The sequence below is a fragment of the Pleurodeles waltl genome, chromosome 8 (assembly GCF_031143425.1).
Source record: "Pleurodeles waltl isolate 20211129_DDA chromosome 8, aPleWal1.hap1.20221129, whole genome shotgun sequence".
In the NCBI taxonomy this organism is placed as follows: Eukaryota; Metazoa; Chordata; class Amphibia; order Caudata; family Salamandridae; genus Pleurodeles; species Pleurodeles waltl.
In genome coordinates, this window is record NC_090447.1 from 1,510,953,130 (window position 1) to 1,510,967,987 (window position 14,858).

The following is a 14,858-nucleotide window of genomic DNA, read 5'->3' on the forward strand; positions in this document are numbered from 1 at the left end:
CCCAGTGCTCATAGGTGTGCATGTATATGTTCCCTGTGTGGTGCCTAACTGTCTCACTGAGGCTCTGCTAACCAGAACCTCAGTGGTTATGCTCTCTCATTACTTTCAAAGTGTCACTAACAGGCTAGTGACCATTTTTACCAATTTACATTGGCTTACTGGAACACCCTTATAATTCCCTAGTATATGGTACTGAGGTACCCAGGGTATTGGGGTTCCAGGAGATCCCTATGGGCTGCAGCATTTCTTTTGCCACCCATAGGGAGCTCTGACAATTCTTACACAGGCCTGCCACTGCAGCCTGAGTGAAATAACGTCCACGTTATTTCACAGCCATTTTACACTGCACTTAAGTAACTTATAAGTCACCTATATGTCTAACCTTTACCTGGTAAAGGTTAGGTGCAAAGTTACTTAGTGTGAGGGCACCCTGGCACTAGCCAAGGTGCCCCCACATTGTTCAGAGCCAATTCACTGAACTTTGTGAGTGCGGGGACACCATTACACGCGTGCACTACATATAGGTCACTACCTATATGTAGCTTCACCATGGTAACTCCGAATATGGCCATGTAACATGTCTATGATCATGGAATTGCCCCCTCTATGCCATCCTGGCATTGTTGGTACAATTCCATGATCCCAGTGGTCTGTAGCACAGACCCTGGTACTGCCAGACTGCCCTTCCTGGGGTTTCACTGCAGCTGCTGCTGCTGCCAACCCCTCAGACAGGCAGCTGCCCTCCTGGGGTCCAGCCAGGCCTGGCCCAGGATGGCAGAACAAAGAACTTCCTCTGAGAGAGGGTGTGACACCCTCTCCCTTTGGAAAATGGTGTGAAGGCAGGGGAGGAGTAGCCTCCCCCAGCCTCTGGAAATGCTTTGTTGGGCACAGATGTGCCCAATTCTGCATAAGCCAGTCTACACCGGTTCAGGGACCCCTTAGCCCCTGCTCTGGCGCGAAACTGGACAAAGGAAAGGGGAGTGACCACTCCCCTGACCTGCACCTCCCCTGGGAGGTGTCCAGAGCTCCTCCAGTGTGCTCCAGACCTCTGCCATCTTGGAAACAGAGGTGCTGCTGGCACACTGGACTGCTCTGAGTGGCCAGTGCCACCAGGTGACGTCAGAGACTCCTGCTGATAGGCTCCTTCAGGTGTTAGTAGCCTTTCCTCTCTCCTAGGTAGCCAAACCCTCTTTTCTGGCTATTTAGGGTCTCTGTCTCTGGGGAAACTTTAGATAACGAATGCATGAGCTCAGCCGAGTTCCTCTGCATCTCCCTCTTCACCTTCTGATAAGGAATCGACCGCTGACCGCGCTGGAAGCCTGCAAACCTGCAACATAGTAGCAAAGACGACTACTGCAACTCTGTAACGCTGATCCTGCCGCCTTCTCGACTGTTTTCCTGCTTGTGCATGCTGTGGGGGTAGTCTGCCTCCTCTCTGCACCAGAAGCTCCGAAGAAATCTCCTGTGGGTCGACGGAATCTTCCCCCTGCAACCGCAGGCACCAAAAAGCTGCATTTCCGGTCCCTTGGGTCTCCTCTCAGCACGACGAGCGAGGTCCCTCGAATCCAGCGACACCGTCCAAGTGACCCCCACAGTCCAGTGACTCTTCAGCCCAAGTTTGGTGGAGGTAAGTCCTTGCCTCACCTCGCTGGGCTGCATTGCTGGGAACCGCGACTTTGCAAGCTACTCCGGCCCCTGTGCACTTCCGGCGGAAATCCTTCGTGCACAGCCAAGCCTGGGTCCACGGCACTCTAATCTGCATTGCACGACTTTCTAAGTTGGTCTCCGGCGACGTGGGACTCCTTTGTGCAACTTCGGCGAGCACCGTTTCACGCATCCTCGTAGTGCCTGTTTCTGGCACTTTTCCGGGTGCTACCTGCTTCAGTGAGGGCTCTTTGTCTTGCTCGACGTCCCCTCTCTCTGCAGGTCCAATTTGCGACCTCCTGCTCCCTCCTGGGCCCCAGCAGCGTCCAAAAACGCCAAACGCACGATTTGCGTGTAGCAAGGCTTGTTGGCGTCCATCCGGCAGGAAAACACTTCTGCACGACTCTCCAAGGCGTGGGGGATCCATCCTCCAAAGGGGAAGTCTCTAGCCCTTGTCGTTCCTGCAGTATTCACAGTTCTTCAGCCTAGTAAGAGCTTCTTTGCACCAACCGCTGGCATTTCTTGGGCATCTGCCCATCTCCGAGTTGCTTGTGACTTTTGGACTTGGTCCCCTTGTTCCACAGGTACCCTCAGTCAGGAATCCATCGTTGTTGCATTGCTGATTTGTGTTTTCCTTGCATTTTCCCTCTAACACAACTATTTTGTCCTTAGGGGAACTTTAGTGCACTTTGCACTCACTTTTCCGGGTCTTGGGGAGGGTTATTTTTCTAACTCTCACTATTTTCTAATAGTCCCAGCGACCCTCTACAAGGTCACATAGGTTTGGGGTCCATTCGTGGTTCACATTCCACTTTTGGAGTATATGGTTTGTGTTGCCCCTATCCCTATGTTTCCCCATTGCATCCTATTGTAACTATACATTGTTTGCACTGTTTTCTAAGACTATACTGCATATTTTTGCTATTGTGTGTATATATCTTGTGTATATTTCCTATCCTCTCACTGAGGGTACACTCTAAGATACTTTGGCATATTGTCATAAAAATAAAGTACCTTTATTTTTAGTATAACTGTGTATTGTGTTTTCTTATGATATTGTGCATATGACACTAAGTGGTACTGTAGTAGCTTCACACGTCTCCTAGTTCAGCCTAAGCTGCTCTGCTAAGCTACCATTATCTATCAGCCTAAGCTGCTAGACACCCTATACACTAATAAGGGATAACTGGGCCTGGTGCAAGGTGTAAGTACCCCTTGGTACTCACTACAAGCCAGTCCAGCCTCCTACACTAGATGATTAGATTCTGTTATTCAACTCGGTGAAAATCATAAAAATGTTATTGACTTGAAGAAATCATTGGAATTAAAGAAAAAAAATCTTACAAATATAGGTGCGACCGACATAAAAAACTCTTAGTCCTGAAGATGACCCTTTAATTAATTCTATATATGGTCGAAACGTTGACTATTAAATGTGGTTTAGTATACAACGTGACTTCAAGACACTGTAATGCCACGCCTTGACGCGACGTCTCTCTCTGCCTCCGCGGTAGGAACGCGCTGCCGATATTCAGAGCGCCGTTCCCCGCATTTTTTGGTTTCCTTGGTAGCGCGTTCTGGGAAGCGTGTGTTACGCTCCTGGTTGCGTTGCCCTTACCTGTAAAGCATTTTTCTTCTTTCCTGTCGGTGGTGGTTTTTCTCTGGTCTTTTTTCCTTCTTTTTCCTTGCCTTTGTCTTCTGCCTTTTTCATGTCCATGTTGTGTCCATCTTGTCTTCTTCCTGTTTGTATTTCCCAGCATGCTCTCTTTCTTATATACTGCTTTCTTTTTCCTAGTCTTGTCTATGGGCTTTTCCCAATTCAAGATGGTGTTCTTTTCCTTTCCTGTGATGTCACTTCCCCTTTTTCAGTATATAAGCCATTCAGTCTTGCTCTACCTTGCTTTGCAAACACTTCCCTTTGGTTGTGCTCTTTGCTCCTGTTCTTCATTCCTGATTTTTTGCCTTGGAGTATTTTTGCCTTGTTTTGTACCTGTTGTCAAGTCCTGTTTTTTCTTCTTCTTTTTTAGGTGTTCCTGTTTGAGGTTTTTCCCCAGTTCCTGGGGTGTTTTCCTCTGGGACTCCTTCTGGAGGGTACAGTCTGCTTTGGCATTCTCTGTCAAGCGGCACCGTGGCTACTAGAAAGGGTCGCCCCTATCTGGGATTATCCAGAACCTGTAGAAGACCAGGTGTGTTCTCCAAACCTGTATCCAGAGGTGAGAAGTCAAGTGCAGTTCGTGACAGATTGCAACGCCAAAAGATTACGCGTTGCGAGACAGCCATTGAAGATCCACAGGGAGAGGCGGCAGAAAATGCTGAAGCCATGCTGCAGACAGTCCAACAACAAGCCCAAGAGTTACAACAATTACGTGCCGAAAACACTGCACTACGACAGGTCTTGTCTTCCCGATCAATGGACATACCACCCGTATCTGCCGCTACTCCTCCATATTCTGGAGATCCTCTGAAGATAAAGGAGTTTTTGAATGCCCTAATGGTTTTCTTTGCCTTTCGTCCACTCCAGTTTTCCTCGGATAAGGCTAAGGTGGGCTATCTGATCAGCGCCTTGTCTGGTCCTGCGCTTGCATGGGCGACTCCTCTGGTCTCTGCAGAAGATCCAGTCCTGGCTAATTATCCTGATTTCCTGGCTCTTTTCAAACAGATGTTTGAGAGACCTGGGGTAGAAGCAGCAGCTGAAGAGGCCTTAGGTGACATTCAGCAGGGCAATCAGGATGTACTGCAGTATATAACTTGTTTCAAACAGCTGGCAGCTGAAACCTCTTGGGTGGAACGCACCTTTATAACCTTATTCCGCCAAGGCCTGCATGAAGAAATGAAAGATGATCTTGTACATTCTTCTCCAGCTTTTTCCTTGAAGGAATTGATGGATCAAGTTATGAACATCGAATATAGACTACGATAGCGCAAGATGGAGAGACATAGAATGCGAGTTCCATACCAGTCTGCTAATTTTCGTACTAGCAGTCGGCGAACGGAAGAAGTTCCATCAGAAGCCTCTCCATCCCCCCTGAAGAACCCATGCAGATTGATCTTGTTCGTAGTCCATTGACTGAATCAGAAAGGGAGGATAGAAGACGAAAGGGACTTTGTCTGTATTGTGGTAAGGCTGGCCAGCTGATTCGTAGTTGGCCGGTACGTCCCTCAAGACCTGCGGGAAATGCCAACTCCTGTCCCCTGTAAGGAAGAAGGAGACGGGAGGAGCTGAAGTACCATCGATCTGTTCCTCCAGAGAAAGTATGTCCACCCTGTTTATCCTCTCGGTCATGTTGCAAAGTTCACAGGATCAAGAAGAACATCTCCTGGCACTCATAGATTGTGGAGCCAGTGGAATCTATTTGGATGAGACCTGGGCCATGAATAAAGGAATTTCTTGTATTCCTAAAGAAACTCCTGAGGAGGTACACACGGTTGATGGCTCTCCTTTAACCTCAGGTCTTGTGGTGGCCTCAACACTTACACTTTGTTTGACATTTGGGGGGCATCAAGAACATGTTGCCTTTGATCTTATAGCCTCACCAAATCACATCATGATTTTAGGAATGCCCTGGTTAACTCGACACAACCCCTATATCAATTGGGAAACAAGAACAATATCTCTAACGTCTTTGTTTTGTCAGCAGAACTGTTATTCCACTAACACCCATTGGTCTCCTAAAAGGTCCTGTCAGTCAACTAAGGATAATACTATATAAATATGATCCAGGGAGTTCCAGATTGTTATCAGGAATATATCGGGATTTTTCAGAAACCCAGTAATCCCATTTTATTGCCTCATCAAAGCTATGACTGTGCTATTCCCTTAGTTCCTGAGGAAGTCGTACCTTTTGGTCAAATGTATTCATTGACAGAACAAGAAAAGAAGGTGCTACAGGAATACTTAGATGACAACTTACAGAATGGGTTAATTGCTCCTTCTACGTCTCCTGCTGGGGCTCCTCTCTTCTTCGTCCCCAAAAAGACTAAAGATCTGCGTCCATGTGTTGACTTTCGCAAACTCAACAGAATAACAATTAAGGATCGGTATCCGTTACCCTTAATTAGGGATATATTGGATGCCATTCAAGGAGCCAAGATGTTCACCAAATTAGATTTAAGGGGTGCCTATCATCTTCTTCGGATCAAAGAAGGAGATTAATGGAAGACAGCTTTCTGCACTCCTTTCGGGCACTATGAGTACCGTGTCATGCCTTTCGGATTCACCAGTGCACCTTCTGTCTTCCAATGATTCATGGACTCAGTGTTCTCTGATTTATTAAACCAATATGTAGTAATTTATTTGGATGATATCTTGATATATTCCCGTGATCCTGAGCAACATACAGAACATGTACTGCAGGTCCTCGAAAGACTAAGAAGAACCAGTTATTTTGTAAACCAGAGAAGTGTGAATTCCATAAGACCGAAGTAAAGTATTTGGGGTTCAGTATCAACCAACACGGAATATCCATGGAGCCTGACAAGGTCAGCACTATCTTAGATTGGCCTTCTCCAGCGTCTATAAAGGAATCGCAATGTTTCCTTGGTTTATCAAACTTTTATCGTCAGTTTACCCAGAACTTTGCCCACCTACAAAGTTTCATTACACAAACAATTAAGAAAGAGAACCTGAAGAAGGGCTTAGTCTGGACTGAGAATGCTGAACGTGCTTTTCAAGAATTGAAGAAGGCCTTTACCCAAGCACCCATTTTGCGACACCCTGACATTACCAAAAAATGTATTGTTGTGACTGATGCCTCAGACAGAGCCATTGGGGCAGGTCTGCTGTAGAAACAACACAACGATGGATTAGAACACCCTATCTTTTATCTTTCTCATATCTTATCAGATGCAGAACGCAATTATTCAGTACTGGGACGAGAATTACTGGCTCTCAAAGTAGCATGTAAGGAACGGAGGCATTTCTTGACGGGATCCAGAGAGCCTTTTGAAGCCAGGACTCACCATCGCAATTTAGAATGTCTTCGGAGTTTCCAGTGTCGCAACAGTCGTCAAGCCAGATGGGCTTTCTTCTTCAGCCAGTACGATTGTGTACATACCTGGCTCCCAGAATTCAGTGGCAGACGCTTTATCCCGTAGATATCCTGACGTAGCCAAGAACTCTTCTCCACATCTTATTGAGTCTAGTAAAATCATCGGAGCTACTCAATCTTTTCAAGAACGTGTTAAATCAGAGTAACAGTTTCTTTCTACTTCAGAATGGGATAGAGTGACTCCTTTTTTGAAGAAGAAGGACGACTACTTCTATCATCTGTAGGCTCTTTTCTTACCTACCAAGAAAGTTCAGACAGAAGCACTACAAATGTGTCATGATTCCCTGATAGCCGGGCATCGAGGAATCAGGAAGTCCCAGGAGCTGCTTCAACAATCATTTTGGTGGCCTTCGCTTAAGACAGATACAGAAACCTATGTTTCAGCATGTCCAGTATGTGCTCAGACGAAGACACCCCAAAATAAGGCAGCAGGTTTATTAAGGCCTTTACTGGTTCCCTCAGCTCCTTGGTGTACTCTATCCACGGGTTTCATATGTTCTTTACCTACCTCTTCTGGTAACCATGTAATCATGGTAACAGTAGATTAATTCACCAAGATGGCACATTTCACAGCCTTAAAGAAATTACCGACAGCCCCAGAAATGAGTTGCATCTTCATGCGGGATATTTTTCGCCTCCATGGTCTCCCGCAAGAGGTCATTTCAGACAGAGGGCCTCAATATGTGTCACGTTTCTGGAGAGCCTTTTGTGCCTCATTAACCATTGAGATCTCCTTGTCCTCTGGTTTCCATCCACAAACGAATGGTCAAACTGAAAGAGTGAATCAGGAACTCCAACGGTATCTGAGATGTTACTGTAATGCCACACAAAGTAATTGGTCGGAGTTTATTGCTCTTGCCGAGTTCTCCTATAACACAGTGCATAGTGCGACCAAGACCACACCTTTTTATTGCACCTATGGATTTCAGCCGAGGAGCATCTCTACTGTTTCCCGAACATCCTCTTTTGTTCCTGCAGTCACTTCTTTTGCACGTCGGATTCGCCAAATCCAGGGCCTACTTCATACAACTCTCTTAGCTTCGAAACAAGCAATGAAATGAAAAGCGGATCGTTATCGACAAACAGCACCTTCGTATCAAGTGGGCCACAAGGTGTGGCTTTCCTCCAGATTTCTACCTTCCAGATTTTCTATCAATAAATTCAAACCACGTTTTTATGGACCCTTTCGGATTTTGCAAATCTTGAATCCTGTTGTGCGTCTGCGCTTTTACCTCATACCTGGAGGGTTCATCCAGTTTTTCATGTGTCCCAGTTAAAACCCTTTGTTCCTGATCCATACCACCAACATTTCCAGCATCCTCCTCCTCTTTCCATTGACAGACAGCCTGAAAGATTTGTGATTCCCGATTTTTTTGTCAGAGACTGCAATTTTTGGTTTACTGGAAGGACTACCCTCTCAGTGACTGTTCTTGGGAAGATGCTTCCTCCGTCCATGCTCCCCGTTTGATTTGCCTGTTTTTGTGACCGTCATCCCGACAAACCTGGGGCTTAGGGGAGGGGACCTACTGTAACGCCGCGCCATGACGCGGCGTCTCTCTCTGCCTCCGTGGAAGGAACGCGCTGCCGATATTCGGAGCGCTGTTCCCCGCATTTTTTAGTTTCCTTGGTAGTGCGTTCTAGGAAGCGTGTATTACGCTCCCGGTCGCGTTGCCCTTACCTGTAAAGCATTTTTCTTCTTTCCTGTCGGTGGTGGTTTTTCTCTGGTCCTTTTTCCTTCTTTTTCCTTGCCTTTGTCTTCTGCCTTTTTCATGTCCATGTTGTGTCCATCTTGTCTTCTTCCTTTTTGTATTTCCCAGCATGCTCTCTTTCTTATATACTGCTTTCTTTTTCATATTCCTGTCTATGGGCTTTTCCTAATTCAAGATGGTGTTCTTTTCCTTTCCTGTGATGTCACTTCCCCATTTTCAGTATATAAGCCATTCAATCTTGCTCTACCTTGCGTCGCAAACACTTCCCTTTGGTTGTGCTCTTCTCTCCTGCTCTTCTTTCCTGCTTTTTTGCCTTGAAATATTTTTGCCTTCTTTTGTTTCTGTTGTCAAGTCCTGTTTTTTCTTCTTCTTTTTTAGGAGTTCCTGTTTTAGGTTTTTCCCCAGTTCTTGGAGTTTTTTCTTCTGGGACTCCTTCTGGAGGGTATGTTCTGCTTCGGCGTTCCCTGTCAAGCGGCACCGTGGCTAATAAAAAGGGTCGCCCCTATCTGGGATTATCCAGAACCTGTAGAAGACCGGGTGTGTTCTCCAAACCTGTATCCAGAGGTGAGAAGTGAAGTGCAGTTCGTGACAGACACCTGGAATAAAGGGGTCCTTTTGAAGTTCACTGCTTTGTCTTGGTTTTTAACCACATTGTTGTAAATATTGTATCAAACACTTTTGCACTCAAATTATCACTATAATCACTGCACTGCGCTGTTATATTTTGGGAGCACCTAAGGGTTCATGATTTAGAAATGAAAACAATTCTTACAATTGAGGAATGATTTTGTGAAAGATGATAAAAATAAAAAGTAATGTATATTGATTCAACAATGGTATGTTTGGTTATAAATAACCTCTTAATAGAAAGTTAAAGGTGCTGTGGAGGTCTAGGCTTATACTTCTCCCTGAGGACCAAAGATTTTTGATATTTGATTTAATTACCCAGGTCTAAGGGTTACTTGGGTTTGCCTCATTTGGTATAACAATAATTTATCCTGGCAGGCCTTCCAGGATCTGTCAATCCCTTTCTTGGTATCTTTAGATGACCGTTTCAGGAATGTGACAAGATTAGCGTCTAGCTCAGGGGTCTCAGCTACTTTGTGCGGGATGATGGGACGAGGACACTCTGACTTCAGTCTGTTGCGCACCTCCTTATCAAAGATCTTCCGAAGCCTTTCATGGGCATAGTCTGTAACAGATGGAAGGGGTGACCAATTGGACAAGCAAGGATGGACAATATTGTCTGGGTCAAAATCCAGGGAGGAGCCTTGTGGATGTAGGGGGTCTGAGGGGTAAGAGTGAGTTTGTGGGTCATGCCTGTGACGGTTGGCGGCTCTGCATGAGTCAGCGTCATCAGAGTTGGAATAGGAAGCTCCTGTGTCACTGTCTGGGTGATAGTCGTCCGGAGGGGTGGAGCTAGTGGATGCTTTGGGGTTGGAATATGCGTGGTCTGAGGCGAAAGCCTGTAAAATGCGTGCCATGGTCTTGTCATGAGGAGGGGTGTGGAATCTCGTCCCTTTAGGGAAGGGGAGGAGGGGCAACCGGGTTTGCGGCATAAGGGGGAACAGAAAGCAAGTACCTTTTTAATTGAGGCGCAATAGGTTGTGGAGCGACTGCCAAGGCCCTGTTTACTGACTGAGCGACAGAGGCATCCAGGGTGTGAACAATGTCACCTGCCAGAATAAGGTCTTCGTCTGTCTGGGGAAGACTGTCAGGGTATTCCTTCTGGGCCATAATTTAATGCAGAGCGGTTGACCAATAAAGTTGAAGAATTTCAAGGGGGGGGCAGCCCACTTTAAGTATATATGTCGCAAAGGGGGGCGATTGAATTTAAATGCAACTGAATGCAATTGAATCCTAGCTGCAAAGCTTTGAAGACTGTAAGAGTGTGCCCCTCAGGAGAAACCCTGTAATTGCCTGCTGTTGCCCTGGCTTAGGGCGTGTGGGAGTCGTTTTTTCCCTGTCAGATGGGTGTATTTTTTGACTCTGGCAGGGGCCCTCAACTTGCTGAGGCTGGCGTGTAGCTTGTGTCCCGATACACACTGGGGACTGCCTGCCGCGCAAAGACGCATGCAGGGCGAGCTAAAAATAGGACTTAATTGTCCTCGCACGCTAGAGCGCATCGTCTCCCTCCCCCAGGGACCCACGTCGGGTGCCGAAAGCGACTTGACGAGCGGAGCGCTCCATCGTAAACACTTGACAAAATGCAATTACAATGACAGAAAATCAATAAATGACGAGGATTCACTTAACTTTCTCCTCGGAGCAGCAAAGAAAGAGGAGGAATATGGCGCTGGTTCAAGTAGTTGTAGGGCTAGTTCCGTCATCTGCGCAGTGGACATGACATTGTGGTTATGGGAAATGTAGTCTTTAAGGAAAAAAATCATTCTGATTGGCTGCTGTGATTACATAATTTTAATAAACAGCAAAGAAGGAAAGCTTAATATGAAGGCCTCCGGTCCTGACATAGAATTACAGATGACAAATCAGAGGTCTTTTATTGACTGTAAACTTAGTTCCATTTTAACAGACCTTGCTTCAACATTTGCTATAGCTGGTGACCCTGGTGATTAATGTTCTGTCTGGTGAAAGACAGAATTCTCTAGTGGACGTTTTAAGGTAGTGCAGAGTTTTAATATGCCTGCTGCAAAGAAAGTGGGCCAGGCAGGTTAAGTGCATATAATGCAAATAGGTCAGTGGCTCACTACTTTTGTCAGAAAGATCCCTTTGTTAAGTTAGAATCTTAATATAGAACAGTGAGCTTTTACATGTCATTAAAGAGCTGCATGCAAACTGCAAGGTATAGATTAGAGCGTTATGATTTTTTCCCAGCTTTTCATTATCCTAATTTTGCAAAAAGTGCTCATTTTGGTAGAAATCAATTCTTCTTATTAAAGAGAACCCCTAACTGTGGTGTTACATTTAAAATTCTGAGTTTGTGCTTTTCCAGACCAAGCACTCAAACTATACTGCCTACCAGTATGCATGGTTCCACTCCGGGACCCTTTCGCCTTTAGCAGCTGCTTGATTCTGAGCTGTGTAAAAGGGCCGAGGAGTGTCACGAAGGTGGCTGGCTGGATCTTACTGCAGGCGGTGACCTCTGACCCCTGTGAGCAGGGGAGGGTCGTGCTATCACTGTTGGTTCGAAGGAGCTCTTGTCCCCATGGCTGCCACAACACTATTGTTGCTGCTTTGTATAAAGAGAAGGGAAATCCAGAGAGAAAATGTCTCTTTTCTCACTGGATTTCCCTTCACGATACAATGCTCACCTAAACAACGTCACGCCGCAGTTTCTCAAGCAGTGAAAAGTGAGCACACGCACATCGATTTTACAACAGTGCACATGCTCAACTTAGACACAACTGAAAAACCGGGACATTTCTATAAATAATCTAGTCACTTCCCAAAAACTGGGACATTTCTTTATTTCTGACGTAAGTGTTGGAACACCGGGACATTTCCCAAAAAACCGGGACTGTCCGGGGAAAACCGGGACGTCTGGTCACCCTAACTGGGTCCCCCTCCTAATCTTTCATAATTATTCTTTTACATTGGCAATGTTTAAATATGCCTTGACGTATTTAAACATTGCATTTAAGTTTTGATGCTGTTTCAAAAATGCAATCAAATAAACAATGTCAAACATACTATTCTGGTCAGGCAGGCCTTACTAAAGTGTAAAAGTATCCACAGTGTGAGTATTAGAAGTGAGGGTGGGGGTTTTGAAGAGTATTTGGAGTCACTTCCATTAAAATACATACTCCCAGCTTGGACATAAATGACAAAACATTTTATTGATGGCCCATCACAGAGCAGTTTACATGTTAGTAGCATAATGCTACTTTTGGCAAGAGCCTGGCCACTGGGATCACTTGAGGCCCCCATAAGGGGGCCTACCCCCCTGTTTGAAGACCCCTGCTCTATGCCTTACTGAGCAAGCCTATCAGCATATTGAGGTATTTGTGGATTTTTCCCACAAAGAATCATTAGTTTTGGCTAGAGACAGCTCTTGCTATTACCAAAAATCTTAGTCATAAAAAAAAACAAATATTTGAGTACAGGTCTGGCTTTTACCTGAAAGCACTTGCAACCTTCTATTCATGCGATATACCCTGCGGGGTGACAAGATTTTCAAAACCAAAAACTGAAACATGCCACTGACATAGAAGTAGAACTTTGGGATGAGGGAGCTAGGTTTGACTCTCAGTGTTGGCTCAACGTGGTCAAGATCCTGTGATTCTGGACAAATCAGTTAATCTTGATGTGCCTACAAAACACAGCGAGATTGTGGCCTTGTGTACTGCCCTGCCAAGTACCACGCATCAGGTGTTAGACTAACACATTCTTATGTGCTGGGGCACCACTGTATTAAAATGCATTATCACACATTTTTTAAATGCATCATGTACTGCCCTCTTGTGGCAACATCTATAATATACTGTCTACTGTACGGAAGTGAGTTGGAATACTGGTAGTGTTAAAAGCAGTGTTTAATTTGTGCTTGTTTCAGGTGCGGAGCACCGGCACTTATTTTTCAGGGAGGGCGCTTATTCTTCTGCCTCAAGTATTTGCTGCGACCAAAAGACACATATGGGAAAGACAGAAGAAGAGGAAAACGAAAAAGCATCACAAAGGGAGAAAGCAGAAAGCTGCAATAGTGAGCTGAAGCGACAGGGAGTGGCTTTAAATGGATTGAAGAGGCCCGAAATGGCTTCAGGATTAGCTGCCTCAGTAGTCCCTGTTCCCACATTTAATTGCAGCTGCCGCGTGTTTAAGAGGAGGGCTTTGGGCACCGGCACGTTTTTATTTACAAATTAAGCACTGGGTAAAAGGTAATTGTATAGCGCACAATATACCAAGAACATAGCTATTTTCCACTTGTCAATTATAGATTTGACTTGTGACTTAATTGCTTGAATACTTTAACCATTATGCAGTATGTTTTTAATGTCAATTTCCAGCCTGCCCGGGCTAAAAGGAGTTACTGCCGCCACTGGGTGCCAATTGAATTTATAGGAAGACAATGTCCGTCCTCCTGACCTCGACACAGTGAGTCAGAGCAGGTGGTGACTGTCTTTAAAAGGCACACGTGCAGCTCTTATCGACAGCATCTGTGTGCAGCCCAGGAATGTGGCTCACAGGGACACTTAATTGACCCATGTGCAGTAGGCTTCATTTTCCCAGCTGCAGCACTGTTGTGAGACTCAGGCTTTTGGAAGGCAAGTCCAAGATATGACGTTGCTGATTATAAATGTTCCTGCTCAAAGATCAGTTTTGTAGCTGTTTTGACTGCCATGATGTACTAGCGAAGAGGGATAATAGTTCTGCTGCAAAGAATGTGTACCAATGTGCATTTTTGTAAAACTGTATTTATGATGTCGGATACCTGTGTGAGTTACTGCTGTTCTCACAGAAATCCTTTTTAGGGTCGAGCCTGCGTTGCATGCGCTCGCGCATGCGTATCGCAGTGAGACGCTTTTGTATTTAGAAAAGGGCTCGGAGCCCTGTCAACTTCACGTCAGTGTTTTTTATTGGTTCGTGGGCTTGCCTAATAAAATCTGCTTGCTTTCATTAGTCAAAGGCACGCATACGTCATGCCTTTTCCGGTGGTTAGCCCTCCTCGAGCGCAGCGACCAAGTACAGAAAACATGCGAGGCTCGCTGTTTTCCATCGGGCTCGTGGACTTCTTTTTCTCTAATTTACGAGCGCGATCTTGCTTGGCAGAAGTCGAGCGCTTTACATAGTTAATTTCACTTTTTCGGGTTATGTACATTACTGCACTTTTGCCCAATAGGTGAAAAGTCGGGTTAGGAATTTACAACGTGATCAGCTCTAACATGAGCAAACGTGAGACCCGTTGCATTGTAAATGCTTGTTTTACTTCTGCTCACTGCACCTGCCGCTGAGCTGAGGAGGTGGAGAATGCTTTGACACATTTGTTTTACAGTACGATCAGGTTACCAAGGCTTTAGATTAGTACCTTTCCATTTCTGTGCTTTGCAGCAGTTTTAAGATCTTCTTTGAGTTTCTCGTTGCTCAAATGGGTGTAATTTCTTATATTTATATGTTGCCCTCGTCTTCATTGCTAGATTTTGCTCATGAGAAAGTGTTACCCATAGTTGTTGAAATGTCACTGATAATTACACTGAAATTATGAAAATGTCACACGTAGCAATCTAAAACCTTGGCAGCTGTGTGTGTCACGTAACTGATGCTCATCTAAAGTAAAGTCCACCTATACCTTTGAGTCGAGTCTGTATAAAACTCAGTATAAATCCCTCTTCGATACACACCACAATAACACAAAAGCTAGAGATGTTACAAACTTGTGACTTATTATTGTGTTATACTGACAGTTATACACATTGCAGATAACCAGACACACATTTTTGTTTAATCATCTGCCCTGCTGTTTCCCAGGTCCATGCTTGACCAGCTGCCCTAGTCTAAGTTT